This window comes from Triturus cristatus, chromosome 4_1 (genome assembly GCF_964204655.1).
Source record: "Triturus cristatus chromosome 4_1, aTriCri1.1, whole genome shotgun sequence".
NCBI lineage: Eukaryota > Metazoa > Chordata > Amphibia > Caudata > Salamandridae > Triturus > Triturus cristatus.
The window spans coordinates 780067529-780090778 of record NC_140585.1 but is presented as its reverse complement, the minus strand read 5'-3'; the positions used below and the strand labels follow the sequence as shown (position 1 = coordinate 780090778).

At 44.4% G+C, this 23250-nt stretch overlaps 1 protein-coding gene across 3 annotated transcripts in view; it reads left to right on the top strand.

Annotated features, from left to right (window-relative positions):
• The window catches only part of TAFA2 (TAFA chemokine like family member 2), a 1225759-nt gene that overhangs the window by 357347 nt on the left and 845162 nt on the right, over positions 1–23250 (top strand). The gene's annotated exons all lie outside the window — the stretch shown is intronic.

Genomic DNA, 23250 nt, shown 5'->3' with positions numbered 1-23250 from the left:
GGGGCAGAATTCCGCCTGCAGTGTATTGAATAGACACTGCATGGGTGGGGCAGGATTCCGCCTGCAGTATATTGAATAGACACTGCATGGATGGAGCAGGATTCCGCCTGCAGTGTATTGAATAGACACTGCATGGATGGGGCAGGATTCCGCCTGCAGTATATTGAATAGACACTGCATGGATGGGGCAGGATTCCGCCTGCAGTATATTAAATAGACACTGCATGGATGGGGCAGGGTTCCGTCTGCAGTACACTGAACTGACACTGCGTGGATGGGGAAGGATTTCCCTGTGCATTATACAGAACAGACACAATAGGGCAGCATTCCCTGTGCAGTACACTGAAAAGACCAAGCATGGTTAGGGCAGGATTCCCTCAGCAGTACAGTGAATGGATCGGGCAGTATTCCTTGTGCAGTTCACTGAATAGACACTGCATGGACGTGGCAGTATTCCCTGCGCAGTACACTGAATAGATACTGCATGGATGGGGCAGTATTTCTTGTGCAGAACACCGAATAGACACTGCATGGATGGGGCAGTATTCTCTATGCAGTACATCAAATAGACACTGCATGGATGGGGCAGTATTCCCTGTGAGGTACACCGAATAGACACTGCATGGATGGGGCAGTATTCTCTATGCAGTACACCGAATAGACACTGCATGGATGGGGCAGTATTCCCTGTGCAGAATATTGAATAGACACTGCATGGATGGTGCAGTATTCCCTGTGCAGTATATTGAATAGACACTATGAAAGATGATGTAGGAGGTACCCTTATTTTGGAAAGGGAATGGGTATTCACATGTAAACAAAACAAACTTCCCTTTTCCTTTAACTCTAGAGTGAAAAGATCAGTATCTTTAACCCCAATTATCTGTCCAGTTATATCTGGATCACCCTGGAACCTTTAGGAACAAGCTTTTACAAGGTCTAATCTTACCAAGTTACCAAATTTACATTTTGATTTGTACACAATGCCCCTTAGTTAAAAACAAAACAAGTTCAAAGGGAATGTTCTATTTATCTATTTTAAATAATCAGCATAATATTTCATCAAAATATTTTAGCACAAGTTATTAAAAACATTATTCATCGCTTTTTATTAAAAACATACATTGTACATAATAACATTAAGAAAATTAAGAAAAAACTATCGACGCGGCATTTTAGATCGTCACCTTCTTCAGGACAATAATTTTTCAAGATTAAAAAACAGTCTAAATAAAAATATAAACATTGTATTAATAACCAATCTATAGATACATTCCTTTATTTTCTTACATTTTCTTTTAATTTAACAACTTAAGCATTATTCTCAGGGCACTGTGTGCTCTATCTGATGTAATTGCTTACACCTTTCTTATTCAACGTCTATTTCTATGCATTTATACATTTATAAAATCTTTCCAATTGTTTTAATTAAAATAGTCTTGTTGTATTTATGACATCTTAGGCTGTATAATTGCAAGAGAAAAAGGGACATTTCTACATTTACTAGTCATGGGATCCTGTCATGCATTCTACACTTTATTCATCAAACATATATACATAAGGCCTAATTTCTTTTTAGACTGAAAGCCTCTACATTATTCAACAAAAATAACATTAGCAATGCGTTATTTACATTACATTTTTCCTTATTGTATTTGGTAACTTGCAGATAAGTCCTTAGGCTGGAATATAGTAATCTATTCCCTTCTTTTAACTATAGTGTGAGAACACAGCGAATATCAGTAAATATCATGACATACCTTAATGAATTCTATATAGGCCTTTCTTAATTGGCTTCAATAGAAGAATGAATTCTTTAGAATCACTCAATGGAAAGATACAGGTCAATACTGCAATAAAGAGGAAACTTCTTTTATTTTACTTGAATATTCCTATTTGCGTTCTTGTCCTCTGATGTATACATTTTTTTTTATTTTAAATAAAAAATGGGAGGGAAACCATACCCCTCCTTTAAATCTAATTCCAGCTTATGGCTCATCAATTTATTGATAACCCTTTATAGAAAGTCTTTTTCTAAGGGCATTTATAATTTATTTACTCATTCTCAACACTGATCTGATATTTTTAGTGGAATGTACCTTAGTGATAATTATGTCTTTCTCATCCGATTTCATTTACTTCTCACTGTCTTGCTTACGTCATCAATCCCTTCAAATATACTGTGAGGAAGTTAAATCAGTATCAATGTAGAGCTTGACAATTGTGTTTCTTTATCAAAACCCCTTTTATTTATATATATTCTTAATGATTTCCACCCTTACCTTTGCAAAAACAAATTTGGTGGGGGAAGGGTTTCTTGACTCGATGTTATTTCTGGACACTTTTTCTGTTCCCCTTGCACCAGTATTTAATTATGATGCCTTAAAGAATGTTTTAAAAGAAATACATTCTTAATATATGTTCAATTGCTACTTTTGTTCATCATCCTATTGTAGCCAGATCTTAGCAAAAATTAAATAGGGCTGACTTCCCTTCACCAAAGTAAGGAGAGGAGTCTAGACAGTGGTGTAACCAAACTTGAGCCCACCCCCTGCAAGGTACATGGAGGGCCCTCCACTGGTCTTAATCAGGAGCTCTCAGGTCAAGGTACTGTGCTGAGGGAACTCCTGGAGCTTGGAGGCCCCCCGCACTGCAGGGGCTTCAGGGGCCTATGTTACGCCACTGAGCCTAGGCAGCATTCTGTGAATCAGCAGCTGCTGGAGAAGAGGCTGAGGGAGTGCATTGGGAGAATAGAGCCTCGATGGGGCTGCTCATGCTCCTTCAGCAAGTCCACATTTTGGCTGAGTGGGTGGTGCTAATAGCCTTATTGACCTCACATCCTAGGCGATAACGGCTATTAAATAACCCCCTTGTTCTTCGCCCTTGCCTGCAGCTCAAACCCATAGTTACATTGAGGGTAATTAAGAAACGTTATTGCTCACAGATGCAGTTAACAATGCTCAGTTAGAATACTGCAATGTTTAGTGCTACACTGATGGTAATTCAGTTCCTCATGACCAATAACAGCTCGTGCAGTCCTTCTGCTCCAACATTCCAACACTTGCCTTTGTGTTTCACCCTGTTTATGTTAGAACATTCTACCTTGAGTGGGTGTAATGTAATGATAGCATTATAACTCTTCTTCCTCAGGGCTATAATGGGTTTTGAAGGCCCTTTCCATTGTTATAGGCCTGTAGCTCGATCCTATAACTTGGTAGGAAAGCCTTAAACAAATGTTATAGCTCTTTGTAGCGGGCTATTATGCTTTATTATTACATTTGCGGACAATATTTTGCGAGTTGATACTATGGTGATGATGAGGGTTGATATTTCGACCACAATATTGTGGTACAACACCCATTGTGCTCAAAATCAATTAAGCAGATGATAGACCTGGCCCTTTTTGCAGGGTAACTCCCAAACGTTTTGCCTTCTTCACCCTATTTTTCTGACCCACTTTATGTCTGCTCTAGGACTCTGGGCACTTTACCACTGCTAATCAGTGCTAAAGTGCATGTGCTCTCTCTTCTCAAACATAGTATGATTGCTTTACATCTATTTGGCATATTTAATTTAATTGTAAGTCCCTTGTAGAGTAGTATCCTATATACCCAGGGCTTGTCAATTAAATATGTTAGACCTGGCTTTTCCAGCGGGTTTATCCCTAGACTTTTTGATTTTTGGCCTCCTGTTTTTGACCCTGTTTTTGTTGGTTATATGACTCTGGGCACTTTACCACTGCTGAGTGCTAAAGTGCATATGCTCTCCATGTAAATTGTGAATATGGATTGGTGTATCCATGATTGGTTTGTTTGCCTTACTACCAAGTACCTAGTACAGTGCACTATGTGTGCCCAGGGCCTGTAAATCAAATGCTGCTAGTGGGCCTGCAGCACTGATTATGCCACCCACACAAGCATCCCGTAGAAAGGGGTCTCAGACCTGCCATTGCAGTGTCTGCGGGCAGTCTCTACTGCTGTGTCGACCTGGCAAGTGCACCCACTTGTGGGCAGGGTGCAGTGTATGTGAAAGGTAGGACATGTACTGATGTGTGTAACATATCCTGATAGTGAACTATTGTGAATTTCGTTTTTCACTATTGAAAAGCTATATGTCCCATAGGATAGATGGGAGTTTATTTATAACATCTTATAAATATAACTTGGAACCAGATAGGAAGGTAAAGTTTAGTATGCCTAAACTCAGAATAGAAAGATGCATCTTTTAGTTAGTATGATTTTTACATTCTGTGTTTGAAAATATCACTTTTAGAATGTGGGTATTTTCTTGCTTATCCATTTGTGTGCCTCTGCTGGGTTGTGGATTGACTGTCTGGCTTTGGAGTGACAGGGCCTGGGAATGTGCATTCACTCAGACAGCCACTGGAGGGCAGGTTGATGTGTGTCCTGCCTTTCCTGAATGTGCTAGGGCTGGGCTGAATAGCTGGGCTGCATTTAGAGTAGGCGGGGGGAGAATTCCTTGCACCTGAATGGGCCTTGTGTGCCTTACACAATGCTGTCTCCACCTCCTTCCAGGAAGCTGGACCAGAGAGGACAGAACTGGTTTTGAATGAGCACAGAGCATCTCTGCCACAAGAGAACAAAGGAAAATGCTGTATAAATATTGGGTCCCAGACCCCAGAACTTTAGAATACTTCTGGACTCAAGAGGAACCTCTGCCTCGGAGAAGAGCTGGGAAAACTGAATGAGAAGTACTGCCCCTTTGCTGTGTGCTGTTTGGGGTTGGCCTGCAGTGGCTGTTTCTGCCAAGGAGAGGACAAATACTTTGCTGTGTGCTGTTAATCCTACTTGAAGAAGATCTCCAAGGGCTTGAAGTAGAGCTTGCCTCCTGTTCTGAAGTCTCAGGGACACAAAGACTTCACCACCAACTCCCCTGACCTTTCTTGCTGGGAGTTCTGACCTGCCAAGAGGTGCCTGTTGCTGAGTTGGACCTCTGGAGGTTGTTCCTGCTGTTGGGAGTTGGAAAAGAGATGCAACTACAAGAAGCGCGACTCATCCGCACCTGTTTCTGACGCATTGCAGTCATGCGGCAGAAAAAACCGACGCAGCGCCTGCCCATGGCTGGAAAAATTGCTGCATCCCGATCATGATCTCCGTAGCCTGAGATCACAGCACCGATTCGGACGCAGGACCTGAGGTGGGGCTGCAAGTACGAACGCATCGTGGGACCGGGGTTGGTGAGATCAACGCAGCACCGCTGCTGCTGCCGCTGCCGCTGCATTGAGTACCAACACATCCCCAATCCCCAAGCATCGCACAGGGGCACCAAATCTACAAGGACACAGGGGCCGCAGTAAGAAACTGACACATCACCTCCCTGCACAGTGAGAAACCAACGCATCACCTCTCCTTCAGTAAGGAACCTCCCCTGTGTGACAATAAGGAAATGACGCATAACCTCCCCTGGAGTAAAGAACTGATGCCTCACCTTCCCTGCACGTAAGGAACTGACACATCACCTTCCCTGCAGCTGTTTTCGTGTATAATTGTGACGAATCCAAGATACTGTGTGTTGAAAGTGTTGCATCTATAGTTTGCTACAGATATAACTGTTTTTACCTTCTAAGAAGTACATTTTGATTACTGTATTGTGGATGTTTGTCATTTTGGTCTTGTTTGGTTTAGATAAAGATTACTTATTTTTCTAAACAGGTGTGGTGTCCATTTGTAGTATTTTCAATGCATTATTGTATGTGTCACTATATTACTGTATGTGTGCACACATTCTTTGCACACTGCCTCTGAGATAAGCCTGTCTACTCGTGCCAAGCTACCACGGGGGTGAGCATGGGTTATTTTAGACTTTATACCTCTTACTCTGACTAGGAAGAAGGGTTCCTACTTGGACAAAAATGCAAACCATTGCCAACGAGAGACCCCCAAAATGCTACTAGTGGGCCTGCAGCACAGCTTGTGCAACCCACAGTTGTAGCCTTTCAAACATGTCTCAGGCCTGCCACTGCAGAGCCTGTGCAGTTCACTGCCACTTTAACTTGGCATTTAAAAATACTTGCCAAGCCTTAGGCCCGAGGTAACCCTGTAAGCACCGTGCTGTGTAAGTAAAAGGCGGGACATGTGTCTTTATTGTGTGGCATGTCCTGGTAGTGAAAAACAGCCTACACCTCTCATAGGCTAGCATTGGGCATTTCCTCATATGTGTTTAAGTGGTAATTCCTGATCTGAAAGGAGTAGCCTTGCAATGTTTGGTATATTTAGAATGGTAGTGTTAAATCCTGCTTGCTGGAGTAGTTGGATTTTCATTACTATTTTAGAAATGCCCCTTTTAGAAAGTGGGCATTTCTCTGTGCCTATAACTCTAGTGTTTTGTAGCCTGACTCCAAGCCATGTCTAGGGCAGAGTGACAGCTACAGTTTGTGCATACTTTCCAGACAGCTAGGCTGGGTGTGACAGGAGAGACATCTGCATCCATCTGCATACTGATAGTCTTCCTAGGCTGGGAGAGAGGGAGATGGGGCACACTTACATTTGAATTGAGCTTCTCCTGCCCTGACACAAAGGCCTGATTTACCCCTTACTGGTGTCTGGAGCCAGGGCTGGGGTTCAACGGTGTGTTGCACTTTTGAAAGGTTTACTTTGAAGTTGATCTTGAAGACAGACATTTTGGAGTATAAGTACAAGGGCTCTGGCCCCATACTTTCACAGCACTTTTGGAACTGGAATTGAACCTCTGTCAGAAGTACTGCTGTGCTGCAACAAAAGACTTATCTGGACTGCTCTTCTGCTGTTCCCCTGCTGCCTGCTATCTGCTGCGTGGACTAAAGGACCCACTGGATTGCTTTTCTGTTTGTTGCCCTGCTGCCAGCTGCCCCCTGATTCTGGTTTGCCAGAGGACTGCTGTTTACTAGAAGGAACCGCCATCAGGACTGTCTTATCTTCTGGCCTGCTACTTGCTATTCCCCTATGTGCCCCACACCTAGTATTCTCCAGGGGCTGGCTGGAGGATCCCTGCTCCCTTAGAGTCCTTGTGCCGGATGGGTTTTGAGCTTGGCAACTCATATTTGTAAAATAGCACACGGAGAGCGCTTTACGTTTCCATTTCACTTTATGTCTCTAGCACGTGGTGTGCACTTCACTTTCCACTTTCTGGCAGTCTGTGCCTCAGGAGCACTTATATTTGATAGCCCAGTGCGGGGCAAATGCTGGTTGCCGCTCCTGGGTCCTGCAAGTACGGCATGGGAGTGAAAGTGCCCCTGCAGGTAGACACACTACCCCAGTTATTGGGAAATCAGGAAGTGTGTAGACCTCTGCACTGCTGAGGAAATACAGCTTCATTTGCCCACACGGCCATAGGAGGTGCACCTGCCTCCCTTCCTGAGGAACAGATCACCACACTTTCACTGGGCTCCTTGGAGTCTGCCATGTCACCTGGCAAGGTAGGGTTGGCCCATCCCAAGAGAAGCACCGTGTGAGCCCAGTCTGTGAAGGCTGGGACTGGCATAGGCAAGCACTGTTCTGGAGGTCTCCCCCCAAAATCCTCAGCGTGTGCGTGTTCCCCCTATGCCCTGCAGTGCCACCACAAGTCCATATAGATGCTGAAGCTCACCCAGGGTACTGTCCGGTCTCTTGCCTGGACACTGTGGGTCCCAACTCTCCCCACATGCAACAGGGACCGCAGCCGCGTTCCTGCCTTAGAAGTGGCCGCATGTGTAGAAATTACCGTTTTCGCTGCAATAGGCTCACAGGTACTGCTATGCCTGATGTTGGTAATCAAATTACAATATAAAACATAATAGGAGCACAGGTACACTGTGTCCTGTGGTTCCCTAATGATTCATGCGTTTTGTTACTGAATAACCGTTACAGATATGCTTATGGTAATTTATATGCTACAGTAATGTTAGGTGATTTAGATATTTTTCTTTAACCATACTGCTGTTAGAAATGGGGGTCTCAAGTTGGCAGAGGTAGGCACCTTTGTCCATGTAGGGACCCTTGCTTCTATTCTGGGTAAGGGGGATACACACTTTAGATAACTCCTGCTCACCCCCTTGCTAGCTTGGCATGAGCAGAAAGGCTTATTCCAAAGGCAATGTGTAAAGTATTTGTACTCAAAACACACAGTAACACAGTAAAAACACCACAAATGGACACCACAGCAGTTTATAAAAATACGGTATCTTTTCTCTGCAATGATGCTCAACATCCTGTGATTCTGGGCAAATCAGTTAATCTCCCTGTGCCTAACAAAAATTAATTTGTCCTTGTGTAAGCAACTGGTGCTCATGTAAAGCGCTCTGATACCTGATACCTTTGGGTCAAGTTTGCACTATATAAACTCAGTGAAAAAACAAAATGACAAAAATCCAACATACGTATATCAAAATAGCACTTAAAAACAGTTACTTGCTGAAATAGCACTTGTAGAAACAAATAGCTCCACTTGGGGCTATTACGACCTCCAAGGTACGGTGCTGACCGCGAGGTGCGTGGCATCGTTCACGGAGTCACGCACACCCCAAAAGAACAGTACTTAAGAAAATGAAGTCTATGTTCCCTGGTTCCCTGGTGGTAGTGACGGCGTTGATGCGAGTGCTGACATCAGGAAGGCTGATAACTGCAGGCGTCGAACTGCGTCAGAGCGGCAGTGCAGGCAGGACAGTACGTTGTGCACACCACGATCAGTGACCCTGGCCTCGGTACAGGTGAAGGCGTCACTGGCCGCGCCACTGACGGGGGCAGAATTCTCTTTTTTTCTTTAAGTTTCTTCCAGCTCTCAACAGCAGGAACAACCTCCAGGGCCCAAAACTGGACTAGGCACTTCCTGGCAGGTTCTGACCTGCCAGGAGGTGTCTATTCCAGTTCTGAGATTTCTGCCGTGGGGTTCAGGGGAGCTAGTGGTGAAGTCTTTGTGTCCCTTGAGACTTCCAAACAAGACGCACGCCCTTGGAGATTCTTGTTCAAGCAGGTTCTCAGCAAAGTTCCAGTCTTTGTCCTCTTTCTTGGCAGAAGCAGCAACGGCAGGCCAACCCTACAAAGCACACAGCAAATGGGCAGTACTCCGCCTTACAGCTCTCCAGCTCTTCTCCTTGGCAAAGGGTTGCTTTTAAGTCCAACACTGAATTTATTTCCACTACTTATACCCCATTTTGCCTTTGTTCTCTTTGTGGCAGGGGTCTCTGAGCCCAGCCCAAACCAGTTCTCCCTCTCTAGTGCAGCATCACTAAAGAAGTTGGTGACAGCATTATGCAGAGGAGACACTGCCTATTCAGGTGTAAGTGAAACTCCTCCCACCACTCTAAATGCAGCCAAGGTCTATTCAGCTAAGGCTCTGAGCCACCCAGGATAGACAGGACTCACCTCAACCCGCCTTTGTGACTGTCTACAGTCAATGCACATCCCCAGCCCCTGTCACTCCAAAACCAGACACTCCATACACAAACCAGCAGAGGCACACAGAATGGTTAAATAAGAAAATGCTTACTTTCTAAAAGTGGCATTTTCAAACACACAATTTAAAATCATCTCCCTAAAAAGATGTTATTAAATTCGGAGTTCAGAGAGCCTAGACTCCACATCTTCATCTTGCCCCAAGGGAAAGTTATATTTGTAAGATTTACAAAGTAACTCCCATGTTAGCCTATGAGACAGATAGCCTTTCAATGGTGAAAAACGAATTTGGCAGTATTTCGCTATCAGAACATGTGACATACACCAGCACATGCCCTACCTTTTACCTACACTGCACCCTTCCCATGGGGATACATTGGGCCTACCTTTGGGGTGCCTTACATGTAAGGAAAGGGAAGGTTTGGGCCTGGCAGTGGGTGCACCTGCCAGGTCGAAATGGCAGTTAAAAACTGTGTATGCAGACACTGCAGTAACAGGTCTGAGTCACATTTGAAAAGACAACGTGGGTGGGTGGCACAATCAGTGCTGCAAGAACACTAGTAGCACTTGGTTTTACAGGCCCTGGCAAACTCAGTGCAATTTACTTGGGGCTTACCAGTAAATCAAATGTGCCAAGTATGGATAACCAATCATGATAACAATTTACACAGGGAGCACTGGCACTTTGCCACTGATCAGCAGTGGCAAAGTGCCCAAAGCATCTGAGCCAGCAAAAACGAAATCCAGCACAGTATCAAAAATATAGGGGGTAGAGGCAAAAAGTCAGGGGAAACCACGCCAAGGATGCCAAATCTAACAGCTACGTTTCATGCTCTGATGCTATGGATGTCGTTTTAATTCTTATATTTACAGGATAATGAACACTGTTACAGGAGTTGTACAGTGTTTATGGGTCATGTGTTCTTATTTTATAATCTGTTGCATTCCATGCCCTGATGTTTCCCAAGGTATATTGTTTTGCCTTGCACTGTCAGGATAATGAGTACTATTTCAGAATTTGCATAGTAGGCACACTATTTATGATTCATGTCATTTTGGTTTATGTTTTATGTACTAAAAATGATATATTTTTTATATAATCCTGTGTGGAGGTTCTTTTGTGGTGTATTTGTTGGGATACTGATATGTGTGATGCGCAAATGCTTTACACATTGCCTCTGGGGATAAGCCTGACTGCTCCGTGCCAAGCTACTAGGGGGTAAGCACAAGTTATCTAAGTGTGCACCTTACTTGCCCTCACTGGGGTGGTGGGTTCTACCTGGCTTAGCCGTGTATCCTAGCCAACCAGAAACTCAATTTCTAACAGCAGATATGCAGATTAGATGGGTGTAGACAGATGATTCAGAATGCTATTTACAGCATCATGAGCCAGAATATGGACATTGTAATTGGAAAAACGGCAATCATCCACTCCTTAAGGAAAACACATGTCAAATATTTGAAAAAAAATAATTTTTTCTAATACATTACTTCATGGGGGCACAAGTATTTGAAACATTTTCTATAGGTTGTTCATATAGGGCCGCGTGGGAACAGTATAGTGGACCAGCAGGCTACTTGAAACAAATCCTGAGCTGCCTACATTCACACATGAAAACATTACTTTGCTGATAATGTCTCTACCTATCATTAACCCGTTCCGTGCTCATGACGGAACCACGCCGTCATGAGCCACGGGCGCCGTGTGCTCATGACGGAGTGGTTCCGTCATGCTGCGGCCGTTGGCGGCCGCTCCGCCCACGCGGCGCTAATTCCCCGCCTGTGCGGGCGATTAGCGCAGTGGGTGGAGTCATGACGGAACCACTCCGTCATGAGCACAGCTCAACCGTGACTCATGATGGAGTGGCTCCGTCATGAGCACAGCGCCACCGCACTGCCCCCAAACCCCCCCCAGCGCAAAAAGGTAAAGAAAGAATTGGAGCAAAAAATAAACTCCCTCTCCCGTTGACAGCAGAGTAGAGCAGTTGGCCCCACGCCCATTTATCAAACCCTCTGATAAACAGGAGCCATCCGGGATGCGGTTCACAAAAAACACAAGTGCCCCGTAGCCTCACCACTTCCCTTACTCACGCTTGTTGAGGGCCACATTGCATTTCAATGCAGCTATTATTATCATCACAAAATTCCCCCACTAAAATTGTTTCTTATGCTACAGGCAGAGCTTCTTTCTTTCACTCATGTAGTGCCTGTACAAGTTCCCCTGGCTGTGGTGAATTTGCAGCATAGAGTGCTTAGAGAGGTTTTTCAGTTTATAGGGTATTGGAAGCTGATGAATTTAGCTCTTGCAACAGGGCCAGCTCTAGGGTGGTGGGACTGGTGCCACCACACCGGGTGCTGACTTTGGGGGGGGGGGGAGGTCAGTGTTTTCAAGTACAATATGGTTTTAAAAGCACCTGCTCCTGCATTCCTTGCCTCCAGCAATTTTTAGGCAACCATAACAATGTCAAGTAACTCTGGTAATTGACGGACCTGCTGCAGAGAGATCAGAGTTTTGTCTAGTGGAAGTTTTGACTCATGATAAAGTAGACAATTTAAATAGGTCAGTTGTTGTTACTTGCAGTTTTTAAGTTTAAGCCTTAATGTAGAATAGTGAGCTATTAACTATCATCAAAGAGCTGCATGCAAACAGCAAAGTATAGATTAGAGCATTATGATTTTTCCCGCAGTCTTTCATTATCCTAATATTGGAAATAGAGTTTACTTGGGTAGAAATCAATTCTTATTAGTAAAGCCAACCCCTAACCATGGTGTTCCATTTTAAATTCTGACTTTGCGCTCCTCCAGACCAAGCACTCTTAAACTATACTGTCTACCAGTAGGGATGATTTATGACTCCTACACCTTGTAGTCCTCTGTCTCATGTAACAATTCCTATACACTGATTTACACACTTATGATTCATTGTCTCTGTGTAATGTGTATGTGATGTAAAGTGCTCTGACCCCTTACACTGCGATGAGTGGCACTATAAAAGAAAATAAATGCATAAGAGAGAGAGAGTGGTTATGAAGACTTGATGTGCACTGTTAAAGGGTGGTAGTAAAGGAATCCGTGGAGAAGGAGATCATTGGGGGGCGCCAACAAACATTGACGGACCGGGCGTCACTGGCGCTAAGGCCAGCCCTGTCTAGTGAACTGTGTGTTTGTTGGGATTACTATACAGCAATAACTGATTGTTTACCTATTGAACATTCTCAGTCTGTTTCCACCATATTTGCAATCATACAGACAATGTGATTATGTCAAAATGAGGTTGTAGCTGTTCCCTACTAACCGGTGTTTTGCTGGCTTTTCGAGCATTGTGGCAGTCTGATCAGCTTAAAGGGCCAGGGTGTGGAACGCTTGTTTTAGCCCCTTGGAACCCGACATGACGAAAAAAACTACCCCACACTGGCCCGTTGAAGCCAGCCCATCTGGCAGTGCCAGACTACCTGAAACTCCTGTTCAACACTGCCCCTAACCAGCACACTGTGGACTCAGTCTGGAATGGAAAGGTGGCCTCTTGAGTGCCCTTAACTTTCTGGACAGCTTGGTTGAGCCCCGAGGCCCTTATCCTTTTTTATATATCTTCCAAAAAGTGCACGGTAAAAATTTTTGATTCTTGTGATCTAGAAGTTGAACATTTCCTGGAAGGGCTTGTGCCAGAAGTTTCCTGTGGTGCACATTGCGGTTATCTGCGTTTTTCCAGCATTCAGACACACACAATCTGTATGACAGTTAAATGTTTGTATCTGGTTATCCATGTTTAAACAGAGATTACAAAAGTTCTCTCAACACCCTTTCTAGTGCTAAATTGTAGAGAAAAGACTGTTTAGATGGACTAAATGTGGTAACTTGTCATCAAATTCATCTCATCCTCAGTATGGGAATAAATAGTTCAGTAGATAATTCCCCTGGATCTGCATTGTGAATTATTTTAATTCATATCAATCAATTTCTATGTCATGATAACACATACATTTAAATATTTTTTTAACACTATATCATTTTACTGTTAGCATGATCTCTATTTATATCAATGAGTGATTCTGTTTATATTGGAAACGTAATACTTAATAGAGGCATTACATGAAATTATTCCAACATTTCGATATAGTCAAAGAGTTACGTCCCTGACCATTTAACTGTTAGACGTTTAGTGCTATGAAACCTCATGGTGATCAAGCCCATATTTACGTATATATCTATACACAACACACACATATATATACACATACATATATATATAGATATATATTATTTTCACTGTAAAAAACAAAGATTATTAATGTTATAGCTAGGTGAATATTTCAGGGATGACTTTAACGTTTTGAAGTAAAAAGATACACAGACATTCACATATTACATCACTCGTGACATGTTCTATGACATCATTGATGACATCTTGGATGACATCTCAAATGAAATCATTGAACACATTACTGATGACATCATCCAATGAGTGGGTTAGTTTGTTTTACAGCCTTATACCACGCCGTAGTGGGCTATACAGGCCATTAAATGCCCGCTCCAGGGTTAAAGGCCCGAGCCGAAAGTGGGGCCTTTAATAAGGGAGTAGGACTTTAATACCGGTATAGACCAGCCACGAAGGGCTACAAAAGGCTATTAAACATTCCACCACTAGAGGGAAGAATGTTAAAACAAATAAAACAAAAATCTCACAGAGTCCGAGGGGATTGAAATCTCCTCTGGCTCCGTGAGGCCTTTGTTCACAGCAACAGCTGTGAACATCAAGATTGGAATGTTGGAGCTCCGGGTCTTTTACTGCCATTAGAAGCCTGGTGCACTCCATTGTTTTCAATGGAGCTCCCAACATTCCAATGTTCTAATCTAGTTTACCTAGTGGCGGGTAGCTGCCATAGTACTTCTCTGCCTAATTTTGTACAGCCTGTGTCCAGCTAATGGGTGTAAGTTTTTGCAAAATGCATGTTCTCCTAATAAATCATAGCTGTGCAGAGGTATTGAACATGTTATAAATCTTTGCATTGAAGAATAACCCTGTGTGAAGGTGACAGATGATGACTTGTGTTCATGTTCCACTCAAGGTTTTGCGCTCTGAAGAAAACGTTTTAACAGGGCAAAGATTCTTCATACTATATACTAAGTACTGTAAGCAGCCTTGAGTTATTAGACAGAATTGTCTCAGCATGCCAATTTCTACGTAACATAGAAGCCTGTGTGTACCAGGTATTAACCTTTGTACATGTGCTTCTTTTGCCTCAGAAGATGGGGTATCTGTAAAGTTTCACCACAGAGTGAAGGCTGCATGTAATATGATCTTTAACACCTTCAGACCTTGGTTATTTTAGGTGTATCGTGTCTTTTTTGCCAATTGTTGCATAGAGTGTATACTGTTCTTAGTAGACACTTTTTAATGCTCTGTAGTGTATTTCTCATGAGAGTTCCACTTGCTGCAAACAGTGTGGTACAGAGTAAGCTCTCTCCATAGAGTGAACACTGTTGACAGTACCCACTTTCCTACTCATAAATTTCATTTCTCAATGTAGGAATGGTGACTGTCAGGGGTTTGATATACATACAAGTTGTCCATAGTAGGGCATTCATTTTGGAACAGACTGTGAGTATTTTGAGGAACTTGGCTTTCTCTGAACAGTTGTATACATATTGAACACCATGTCCAATGAGAGTTTCCCATATATATGTGATTGTTTATTAATTTGAACTAGGCAACCCGTTAGGTGCATAGTAAAACACAAACTTGCTACACCTAAGGGAGTTGTATCTCTGATGGCATTAATGATGCTTCATATTGTCTAATGGCTTAACTGTTTATGAAGCAATGAGTGCAAAATACGTTTAGATGATGTCATCGTTGATGTCATCAGTGATGTCATCAATGATGTTCTAGAGCATGTCATGAGTAAAGTAATGTGTACGGTCAGAAGCAGTGCATGAGGGGCGCAAGTTATAGTTGGTAAATCTCTGTGTTTTTTTTGTTCAAAGCATTAATGCTGTCACTGACATATGCACCTAAGTATAACATTACATTAACCTTTGGTTTTTGTCAGTGAATTGCTAATGTTTTTTAAAAACAAAAATAGATCTTTTTACTACACCCTACTATAATATTACTTTAACCTAGGTTTTTTTGTGAATTTCTAGGATTTCTTTTAACATAAAGTAATATTTTATGACCATACATAAAGCCAAACCCTCGCCTTTGGCTGTGCAATGCAGGGGGTTGGCCAGTGGCAGTGGCCAGGCCCTGGGGCGAACCCACCTAGAGGCAGCCAACTCCCCTGCAGACAGCCAAGATCACACTGCACACGGCCTTTAATTGGTTTGTGGTTGGCTGCAGGGCCTGGCTTGCAGTCAGGCCCTGTGTCCAACTCCCAGCAGGCAGTCACCCGGAGTCAGCCAACCCCACTTCGTGCACCGCCTTTGCTTGTACATGGTGTGGGGTTACCCGCATGGCCTGTGCTGCAGCCAAGCCCTGCTTCCAACTCCACGCAGACAGCCAACCCCACGCTGTGCACAGTCATTGGGCATGTGTAGCGGAGGTTGATCACAGAGCTTGGCCTGCATCTAGGCCCTGTGAACAAACCCCAGCCGGCTTCCAGCCACACACCGTGCACAGCCTTTGACATACGCAGCATAGGATTGGCCTTTGGGACCCGTGAACACCATCCCTAGGGCCACATATAAGAAAAGGGGGAGAAGGTTGCACTGCATACCTCCCCGGCCCCCATTGGGCCAGAGTGTCCTATCCCCCCTGACCGTACCAATAACAACTAGGGCCCCCTCTCAGACTCCACTTCCCAAGGGGATGGGAGGCGCATGGCCACCTCCCCAAGCCTCATTGGGCCCTGGGGACCCCATACCCAAAAGCCTTATGATTTTTTGGCCCCCCATGGCAAATTAGGTCCTGGGGACTCCATCAACCAGTACCTTTTCTTAAAGGGAAGTGGCACTGCGTGGCTCACCTCCCTGAGCCCCAATAGGCCCTGGGTACCCATCCCCAGGGACTTTTTATTTTTTTAAACGGAATGTTGGCCATTTAGCCTCGCTTCCCAAGCCTCATTACACCCTGGGGACCCTATACCCCAAGGCCTTAAACATTTTAAAGGGGAGGTGGCAATATGTCCCCCCTGCCTGAGCCTCATTAGGCCCTCTGGACTCCATCCCCCAGGGCCTTATTAGGCCCTGGTGACCCCATCTCCTAGGGCTGTTTTTTTAAGGGAAGGGGCCCCCCTCACTGAGCCATTTTCAGCTGTGCAGACTCCATTCCCTGAGTATTCAATACACTGATTAAAGTTGGGTGCCCTTGTGCCTATCTTGGACACCCAGCATCCACAATGTTGGGTACCGCAGGAGAGCCCACGGGGCCTCCGCGGCCACAACTGGCTCCCCGCATGCTGCAGGAGTCGGCCTTGCTTCGGTCCGCAGGGAGCAGCTATTTATGCCGCTCCCTACGAGTGAGAGCAATCTCTTGATCTGATTTCCTGCCTGCAAAAGTCAAAAGTCTGATCCCTGCCTGGGGGTGCATTTTCAAAGCTCCCACCAGCTAGAAGCAGACTTTGTTTTTGCTCCCATTTGGCGGGTGTTATGAAAATGATCATGCCAGGTGGGAGCAAACACAGTTTCCTTGCCCGTGCTGGTGCAGGCAAATAAACCACTATGTCAACAGGGTGGTCTCCCTGGAACACAGCAAGAGCGCTGGCCCTAGGGAATGGGGTCCCCAGGGCCATTAATGGCTCAGGGAGGGGGGCCAGGCAACACCCCCTCCTTTTCTAGAATGTTAACAGACCTAAGGGGTGTGGTCCCAGGCACTTTTCAAGGCTTAGGAATGAGAACCCCCTCCCCCTTTAGAGGGAATTTTGGTGCAGGGTTGGGCTCCATGGGGCCTATAATGGTTTGGGGAGGGGGCTGTGTGGCCCCCTCCCCTTTTTGGTACATTTTGGCCCCGGAGGTGGGCTCCCCAGGTTTTATAATGGCTTGGGGAGTCAGGTTGCATGCCCCCTTCCATTGTCTGGTGAATTAAGCCTTGTGGAATGGTGTGCCAGGGCTGACCACATCTCAGCAAGGGGGGTCATGCACCCCCTCTGCTTAATTACACAAAGCGGGTGGCCCCAGCCTGCTTTTTTTTCTTGGTCCCGCAGCAGTCCTGTGGTAACACAGCAGAAGCTGCTAATTTCTTTTTTGTTTTGGTCCTGGGGAGGAGGGGTCCCTATGGGTCTCCCCCATGGGACCTACGGTCAGGATATTCCCTACCCTGCCCCCATATATATATTTTAACTTACTACTTCTAGACAGGGCACTAAGTCCCTGAGTCCTGTAATGGCTGCCAGCCACATTTTCTGATTTTGGTAGCAGCCAGTCAGAGCAGCGGGAGTGAATTGGCCCAAGGGAAATAAAGCTCCAAAGGCCAATCAGAACACTCTGTTTTCAAATCTGTGCTCCTGCAATAGTCTCTTGATCCTCTAGGCGACCCAACCGTTCATATATATAAGTATTTTTTTATCCTCAATTTCTAGAAAACTACTCTATTGATTTACACCAAATCACAAAAAGCACAATCTGTGGACCAGGATCTAGCTTCCTGACAAATTTGGTGTAATTCTGAAAAGATATTGTTGCTGTAGCCCTTCTCAAAGGAGTCAATGGAAAAGGCATGGTGATTTTGCATTTTGGGACTCCCCTTTTTTCTCAGCCCTTACTTGATGCATCACCCTGAAACTTTCAATGCACAAACCAGGCAAACAGTAGCAGCTTTTTTGAACGTTTTGTGCAGATTCGTCAAACGGGCCAAAAGTTATTAGCAACACAAAAAATGCTTTTCCTATGGAACAGCTGACCTGAAATAACTACCCAGTGACGACTGCCACTGGGCAATATATATATGTATATATATTCACTGAAAAACAGGGACGTTATAGTTAGGCTCAGATTTCACTCGTACAAAACCATAGAAATTCAGCAGTTATAGTTACTTGAACTAACTATAACTTACGCCCCTGAAATGCACTGCCTATGACCTCACATATTACATCACTCATGACATGGTCAGTAACATCACTGATGATATCTCAGATGACATCAGTGATGGGGGCATAGCCCCCATCCTGGGCAGATTTAGGCCCTGGGGACTCCATCCCCGGGGCACGGCCTCCATTCTGGGTGCCTTGGTCCTACCCAGGGCACCCACTGATTTTCATTGGGGACTGCGCTGGGAGCCTGAAAGCCCCCACAGTCCCTGCTGGCTCCCCACCTCCTGCGGAAGCCGACATTGCTTTCAGACACAGAGAACTGCTGGAAAGGCAGCTCCTTTTGCGTTCAAGCAATTCTGCTCCATTTCCAGCAAGTGAGAGCATTTTTCTATGCTTTTGCTTGCTGGATTTGGATAGTTAGCTGTGGCTTGGCGGGAGTGGTAAAGCTCCCGTCAAGCCACAGCAAACAGCTATGTCCCAGGGGAGGGCAGCGCTATTGACACTACCACTCATTCACCCATACAACCACTCACTCACCCATATAGCTACTAACAGAACTACTCACTTATCTATACAGCCACCCACTCTTCCATTCACTCATCAACAAAACCACTTACATACCCATTCACACATCAATACAATCACTCACATGCCCACTCACTCATCTATATAGCCACTCACATAAATATTTACTGTGCAAAACAGCCACCCACTCACTTACCATACATCCAGTCAAATAGCCACTCACCCATAAATCCACTTAAAAACTGAGCCACTCACCCATAGATCCATTCACACAGCCACTCAGTCACCCATACAACCACTCACAAACACACTCATCCACTCACAGAGCCACTCACACAGCCACCACAGTCACTGATACAGCCACTCCGCAACATACTCACCCACCCATATAGACACTCACACAGTCATTTACTTATCCCTACAGCTACTCATACATTAACTTATTCACCCATACAGCCACCCACACACCCATACCTCCACTCAGACACCCACTCCCATACTGATACAGACAGTCACAGGGCCACTCAGATGACATATATTAGAAACAGTATCAGTCATTAGTAGTACAAAAAGAATAGCAATTTAACTTATGCAGTAGCTTAGTATATATCTTTAAGTCCCAGGAACTTATACGAAACACACCCATTGGATGATGTCATCAGTGATGTCATTTGAGATGTCATGAGTGATGTCACTGCCCATGTCATGAGTGATGCAATATGTAAGGTCATACGCAGTGCATTGCAGTGGTGTAAGGTATACTTAGCTCAGGTAACTATAACTGCTAAATTTCACTGGTTTTGTATGATGAAATCTGAGCCTAAGTTTAACGTCCCTGTAACCTTTGGTTTTACCAGTAAATTTTGAAGGTTTTTTAATTCCATTTCCTAACTATAATGTCTCTGTAACCTTTATTTTTTTTGGTGAACGTCTCTATTTCCTAACTATAATGTCCTTGTTACCTTTGATTTTTCCAGTGAATTTCAATTTTTTTTACATTTTATTTCGTAACTGTCACCTTTAAAGATTGGGTGTGTGAGTGGCTATATAGGTAGGTCAGTGGGTGTGTGAGTGGAGGTATGGGTCTCTGAGTGGGTTTGTTAATGGGTGTGTGGGTGTGAGTGGCTGTATGGGTCTGTGAGTGGGTGTGTGAGTGTCTGTATGGGTGTGTACATGGCTGTATAAGTGGGTGTGAGTGCATTTGTGGATCTGTGACTGGATGCTTGAGTGTCTGAGTGGGTCTGTGAGTGGCTGCATGAGTGTCTGAGTGGGTCTGTGAATCAGTGCATGAGTCTTTGACACAGTCTATGAGTGGGTGCATGAGTGTCTTTGAAAGTCTGTGAGTGGATGGATGAGTCTCTGAGTAGGTGAGTGGGTGCATGAGTGCTTGCGTGGGTCTGTCAGTGGTGCTTGATAAAAAAAAGTAGAGGGGCACATGGGAGCAGGTCCTCGTGCCAGCTCCCCCTGTGACGGTCCTCTTGTCCAGCTTGCCCGCAGTCCACTACCCTTTGCTGCTTTCGGTTTTGTGCCTCCTCTGTTTTCAGTTCCTTTTTCTGCCTCTTCTCTGCTTGCTGCTGCCCTCTATTTTGCCTCTTTTTCTTTATTCCGCACATTATTTTGCCTCTTTTTGCTCGCTCCTGACCTTTATTCTGCCTCTTGCTGCTCATTTTGACCTCTAATTTGCCTCATTCTGCCCATTATTTTGCCTCTTGCTGCTGGTTTCTGACGTCTATTTTGCCTCTTTCTACTCGTTTTGCACCTTTGTTTCCCTCTTGCTGCTCATTTCTCACCTTTATTTTGACTGTTTTTGCTCATTTCTCATCTATATTTTTCCTCTTGCTGCTGGTTTCTGATATCTATTTTACTACTTTCTGATTGTTTATCATCTTTATTTTTCCTCCTTCTGCTCAATTCTCACCTTTATTTTAGGGGTGGATGGTAAACTCCGCTCTGCAAGCGCAAGGGGACTTCATCCTCCAACCAGTAATGCCAGGAGGTGCGTTTGCAGAGTGGTTGAGTTAGGGGACAGGGCCTCTGATGAGGACTCAGCAATCCCGCTATGTGGGACTTACTGGTGGTAACAATAAGTGGGTTTTTTGACCCCCAATGACCCTCAGCCGCCAAGTAGACTTCTTGCCCCAACCCGTAGTGCGCCAGGAAACGTGTTTGCAGAGTGGTTGATAAAGGGGGCAGGGCCTCCAGCAAGGTCTCCGCAATCCCACTATGTGGGACTTACTGGTGATAACAATAGGGGTTCCTGGTGTCCCACGACCCTCAGCAGCCAAGGGGACTTCATCCCCCAACCAGTAGTGCATCAGGAGGCACGTTTGTAGAGTGGTTTTTAAAGGGGGCTGGGCCTCTGGTGAAGTCTCAGCAATCCTGCTGTGTGGGACTTACTGGTGGTAACAATAGGGGATCTTGGCCCCCAGTGGCCTTCAGCAGCCAAGTGAACTTCATCCCCCAACCAGTAGTGCCCCAGGAGGCACATTTGCAGAGTGGATGAGAAAGGGGGTGGGGCCTCCAACAAAGTCTCAGCAGTCCCGCTGTGTGTGACTTACTGGTGGTAACAGGAGGGGTTCTAGGCCGCCAAGAACACTCAGCATCCAAGGGGACTTCATCCCCCAATGAGTGCTTGTTTTTTGTTTTTTGCTGCGAATTTGTGAATGTGCTGCCAATTTTTCTTTATGTTTTTAGGCCCTGCTGGGGAAAAAGCTAAGGGGCTAAGATATATGTAACCTGCCCCTTTTCTTTTTTTTGTGTGTTTTATTTTGGGACTCGGATGGCTAGTAACACTTCCTGTGTTGCCAGCCAATCAAAGATCTAAATTTCCCTGCATGAGCTCATTATTATTCATGAATTAGCCACTATCCCAGATATCCTTCTTTTTTTACCTTAAATTTCTACTACTGAACTTTATACCAGATAACTCAAAGCGTGATCTGCAAACCAAAATCTACCTTCCTGACATATTTGGTGTAATTCCATCCAGCGGTTCAGGCTGTAGTTGTGTTCAAAGCTCCTAAAGGAATTAGCATGGGAAATACACTTTTTCCACCCCCTCCCCTTTTTCTTGGCCCTTGCTTCACGGATCACCCCATAACTTTCCATGTGCAACAAGAATCATTGGCACACTTTTTTTTGTTGGGTAGTTTTTGTATCGATTTGTCAAACGGCGCCAAAGATATAGGCAAGTCAAAAAATGCTTTTCCTATGGAAACACGTTCCTAGCTATAACTACCTACTGGTTACCTCCAGTAGATAAATATATATATGTATATTTGATCAAAGTCACTTGTTGAGCAAAACATGTCATGATAAGGAACTTGTGAGAAATAAAAGAAAAATCTGCACATTGAAGGTCGTGCCCTCTTTCTTGCCGAAAGGAAGTGCAGGAGGGCGTTTGGTGGATACGATATATATATATATTCACTTAAAAAACCATAGGTTTCACACATGTTATAGTTAGGTGGATATTTCACTCGTAAAAAACCAATGAAATTCCCCCGTTATAGTTAGTTCAGATAACTATAACTCTCGCGACCGCCACTCTATCACAAGGATGATGTCATCAGTGATGTCATGAGTGATGCCACTGACCATGTCATGAGTGATGTAATATGTGACGTCATGAGCAGTGGATTGCGGGCGCGCGAGTTATAGTTATCTGAACTAACTATAACGGGGGAATTTCATTGGTATTTTACGAGTGAAATATCCACCTAACTATAACATGTGTGAAACCTATGGTTTTTTAAGTGAATTATATATATATATATATATTCACTGAAAAAACCATAGGTTTCACACATGTTATAGTTAGCGGAAATTTTACTGATAAAAAACCAATGAAATTCCCCCGTTATAGTTAGTGCAGGCAACTATAACTCACGCGACCGCAATCTTCTGCTGATGCTAATACTGTATTTAGACACTTATTTGCCCATGTCTTCTTCCATACATTTTTAGCTATACATATATTACAAATATTTTTTTTTCATAAAGACACATATGTCATCAGCAGAAGATTGCGGTCGCGTGAGTTATAGTTGCCTGCACTAACTATAACGGTGGAATTTCATTGGTTTTTTATCAGTAAAATTTCCGCTAACTATAACATGTGTGAAACCTATGGTTTTTTCAGTGAATTTGCAAGGTTTTTTAAATGCTAATTCCTAACTATAACGTGTGTGAAACCTATGGTTTTTTCAGTGAATTTGTACGGTTTTTTAAATGCTAAGTTACTTTACGCCATTCGTGGCGTGCGCGCCCACTTAACGCAGTTCGTTCCGTGCGCGCACGGTGCGCTTCGCGCACCGTGCGCGCACAGTGAGCACGCGGTGCGCTTCGCGCACCGCGCGCCCACTTTACGCAGTTAGTGCCGTGCACGC